The 4,348-nt window shown below is 50.9% G+C and overlaps 1 long non-coding RNA gene across 1 annotated transcript; it reads left to right on the forward strand.

Moving 5' to 3' along the window:
• The first annotated feature begins 897 nt into the window (after positions 1 to 897).
• Positions 898 to 2,408, forward strand: LOC140263785 (uncharacterized). The gene is made up of 3 exons (XR_011905952.1): positions 898 to 956; positions 1,828 to 2,030; positions 2,309 to 2,408. It is a non-coding gene; the product is annotated as an uncharacterized lncRNA (long non-coding RNA).
• Positions 2,409 to 4,348: the final 1,940 nt, after the last annotated feature.

The following is a 4,348-nucleotide window of genomic DNA, read 5'->3' on the forward strand; positions in this document are numbered from 1 at the left end:
TTCAAGGCCAGGCTGGATGTGGCTGTGGGCAGCCCGGTATGGTGGTTGGCATCCCAGCACCCAGCAGGGGTGTTGAAACTAGATGATCGCTGCGGTCCTTTGCAACCCAGGCCATTCTATGATTCTCTGATATGGGAGGGATATGTCTATAGGGCGGACAATAGGGGGATGTGCTCTGTGCAGCCCTGTGCACACACACACTCGTGTGCAATTCCATCCTGGCTTGATGCAATCCTGTGTGCACTCACATGTGTTTTGTATTGATTTCCCGCTGAATCCTCCGGTGGACTCGTAGTTAGGCTGGGAGTGAAGGGGAGCACTGGGTAGCTGTTTGTGTTCCCTGCTGTGTGCTGCGGGGTTGTGCTGGCAGCGGTGCGGTTGGTTTGCTTTTCCTTGGGAGGGTGGGAAGGAGCTGAGCAGGCCCGGTTCTTTTCTCCAAGGGTTCTGATCCTCCAGTGTCACTGCACCAGGGAGTGCACGATCTAAAGGACTTCTGGGTTGTGATAAACTCGTATCTCGGCAGCTTCTATGATTTCAGGTTGGGTGTTCTAGTGCAAGCAGTTTGGGGGCATGATTTATTGTCCCTGTAGCTAACGCAGTGTGGGAAATTTTGCCCTGCTTTGGCTTGCCAGTGCTTTCCCCTGTCTCCACTTGTCTGGAGCCTCCTTGAAATGTATGCCTAATGTGGAAATATTTTCTTCTTTCCTAGCTTTTGTGGTCTAAAGAAGCACAGAGAGGTGCTGGAACAGCTTGTTCTGGATGGCATCTCCAAGCAATTGGAGAAGAGCAAGACTTTCAGGAATAGTCAGCATGGATTTACCAAGAGCAAATTGTACTTGACCAACCTGTTAGCCTTCTCTGATGGCATCACCAGCTGGGCAGATGGCAGGAGAGCAGTGGATGTCGTCTACCTTGACTTGAGCAATGCTTTTGATGCAGTCTCCCACGACATCCTGGTAATGAAGCTGAGAAAGTGTGGGACAGATGAGTGGCCGGTGAGGTGGGCTGAGAGCAGGCTGACTGGCCAAGCTCAGAGGGTGGTGCAGAGTGTGGTTGGAGAGCTGTGAGTGGCGATGCTCTCTGGGGGACGGTGCTGGGTCTGGTCTTGTTCAATGCCTTTGTCAGCGACCTTGATGAGGGGTAGTGTCCACCCTCGGTAAGTATGCCAATGAGTCAAAGCTGGGAGCGGTGGCTGGCACACCGGAAGGCCGTGCTGCCATTCAGCAAGACGTGGACAGGTTGGAGAGCTGGGCCAACAAGAAAGCAGATGAGGTTTAGCAAGAGCAAGTGTAGAGTCTTCCAGCTGGGAAGGAATAACTGCAGGTATCGGTCGAGGCTGGGTTGTGACCTGCTGGAGAGGAGCTCTGCAGAGTAGGGCCTGGGTGTCCTGGTGGGTGACAGGTCGGCCATGAGCCAGCAGTGTGCCCTGGCGGCCAGAAAGGCCAGTGGGATCCTGGGGTGCATTGAAAGGAGCGTGGCCAGCAGGGGAATGATCTCTAGAGGTCCCTTCCAGCTCCAATTCTGTGGTTCTGTACTTGCATCATTGCTTCTTGCAGCAGTACAGTGTTTCAGAAGAGAGAAAAACGTGGTGGGCATAAACTGGATTTCTGCAATTAGTAAAGTTGTGCCGAGATCTTGGCAGACTGTTGCATCTGTGAATGTGTGCAAAGCCTGCCGACAGAGAGAAATAACTTTTCCCTGCAGGTTGAGCTTTTCTGACGTAGGTCATTGCTAGGTGAGCTTCTGCTTTAAAGCATCAAGCTGTATAAACAAGGCAAATTGAAAAGCAAGCTTGCCAGTTCTTTTTTTTACCAGTGATTTTTTCAGGAAGAAAAGCTTGGAGATGCTGTTTGCTAATGGAAGATGGAGAGAGGAAAAGCAGGAGAAAGGCATGGTGTGCATAGCCACCACATCCCATCTGCAGTGTTCTCCCCCTGTGCAAATGAGGAGCAGCTCAGCAAGCTTGGCCTGGGCCGTGGAAAGGGAGCTTGCAAACATCTGGGCCAACCCCAAACGAGTTAGTTCTGCAGGTTGGTTGTTTTCTGCTGTTTGTCTGCCATCCTGTTGCTCAGTGGTAGATTTGTTCATGGTCAGTGCCAACAGGAAACACTCACAGCATTTCTGTTTTGGCTGTCCCAGCGCTTAGATCCCTTGCTGCTGGGATGGGGTGTATGAAGAATGATGCATGTGTTGATGTCCAGCCTGGCTCTGTGGATGAATCTGCATCCCTGGCAGGACTGAGGGTGGGAGCAGGCCAGGTTGGATCTGTTGCACTTTGCTCTCGTTCGTAATGCTTGTTCTTGCGCAGGAGGGCAGGTGGTGAACCTCATGAGCCAGTGCCTGCAGGTGGGGTTTGCGGAGAAAGAGGTCCTGCAGGTCTTGGGTGACACCCATGGAACCGTAGCGAGGCTGCATGGCTGTAAAACACCGGGAATCGACAGAGGCGTGAAGGTGAGCTGTGGGCTCCAGTACCACAGGAAGGGATGTGTGTGCTCTGGGTTTGGATGCTTCTGTGTGTTTTAAGTGACTGAGAAACCGATGCTCAGTCCGCTCGAGTGTATAGAACAAGTGTAACATCCTTTCTGATGGAGTATTGTGAAAGGAATCCTATGGGTTTGAACAGGAATTGATGTGACTTCTTTTGTATGAATAACAGACTCATTGTGCAGCTTGTGAATGAATTCATTCACGCCTGCTGATTGGTGCTGTTCTCTACAGGGAGCTGCAGTGGAAATGGACACTTGTGGTCCACTGTCTGGCCCCCTCCCACGTGCTCAGATCAGCCAAGTTGTCAAGGCCTGGCTCTTGGTTGGTGAGTTGTACCGAGGTCAGAGAGTTGGATTTTCTGGGCTTTGAGACACGTCTTCCAGTTGCACGTTGTATTATTTCTGATGTGCTGACCTGTTGAGCTCCAGCCCCAAATGAGGATTCAAGTCCTACCACAGCAGGAATGGTCGAGATTGGAATTGGAATGCAGAAGGCTGGAGCCAGCAGGAGCAGGGAATCCATCATCCCCCTGTACTCGGCACTGGTGAGTCCTCACCTTGAGTTCTGTATTCTGTTCTGGGCCCCTCACTGCAAGAAGGACACTGAAATCCTGAGATGTGTCCAGAGGAGACTAGTGAAGCTGTGAGGTGTCTACAGCACAATCTTATGGGGAGCTTCTTATGGAACTGGGATTATTGAGTCTGGATAAGAGGAGGCTCAGGGAAGACCTTATCATTCTCTGTGACTAACAGAAGAGAGGTTATGTGGGGGTGGGGGTTGTCCTGCTCTTCTCCCATGTAACTGGTGACAGGAGTGGAAGGAACAACCTCAGGTTGTATGAGGGGAAAATTCAGCCTGGATGTTAAGAAAACCATCTCCAAATGGGTGCTCAGACGCTGGAGGCATCTGCTGGCTGAGCGCTTTGTTGGGTGAGCATCACACTGCTGGAAAGCACGCAGCTGTTGTCTCTGCGAACAGCCCCATCCGTGGGGACTGGTGGCTTTTTCATGTTACCCTTGTGTCTCAAGTCCCACATGCAGTTACTCGTGCTGTTTGAAAGCACCATCTTAGAGGCAGCCTTGATTTCTCCAGCTGCGAGCTTTGTGCCACGAGAGCTCTCCTGCTTCTCCCAGGGATGGGCGACCGAATGGAAGGCCCAGCAGAAGTCTGGGTAGGTGATGTCACTTGCTGTTCCTTTCCTCACCCGTGCCAGGAAAAGCAGGGAATGGGACTGGGGGACATCCCAGCGGTGGGTTCCTGCCTCAGCAGAACTGAATGGCTGTTCTGATCCACGTATTTTAACCTGAGTTGATCTGACACTAACGACAGAAGCGAGGGGCCTGTGGGAAAAAAATGCATGTGCCACAATTTGTGGTGCAAGGTGATCTCAGAACTGCTGCTAACAGTGCCCAGAAGGCTTCCTTTTTGATGGGGAGAGGATTAACTAGGTTATTTTAATGAATCTCTTTCCTTTCTGCTCATCTTTCATACACCCTCTCATAAAACTGTCTGTGGATCCTCAAGTAGTACTTCTTGCTAAAGAGAATACGCGTGCTGCCTGCATTTTCGTCTGCGCAAAGGATCTTCTAATCATCTCTGCCTGTGTTTCTTATTAACCCTGAGGTGGAACGGAGTAGAACACAGACTTGGGTGCATCTTCAATCAGGAGCAGGGACAAACAATGCTCATCTTAGGTGACTGGCTGACAACAAGAGCAGAGAGGTAAGTTTCACAGGGTCGCGTGCCCATTTAATTTTATTTTTCATTCATGATGCATAGAGGCGTTACCCAGACAAAGTGAGCATTTGTCAGCTGGACTTGCTAGAAATGACGTAGGCAGTGAAAATGGGTTTGAAGCATC

The sequence above is a fragment of the Excalfactoria chinensis genome, chromosome Z, assembly GCF_039878825.1.
Source record: "Excalfactoria chinensis isolate bCotChi1 chromosome Z, bCotChi1.hap2, whole genome shotgun sequence".
Taxonomy (NCBI): Eukaryota; Metazoa; Chordata; class Aves; order Galliformes; family Phasianidae; genus Excalfactoria; species Excalfactoria chinensis.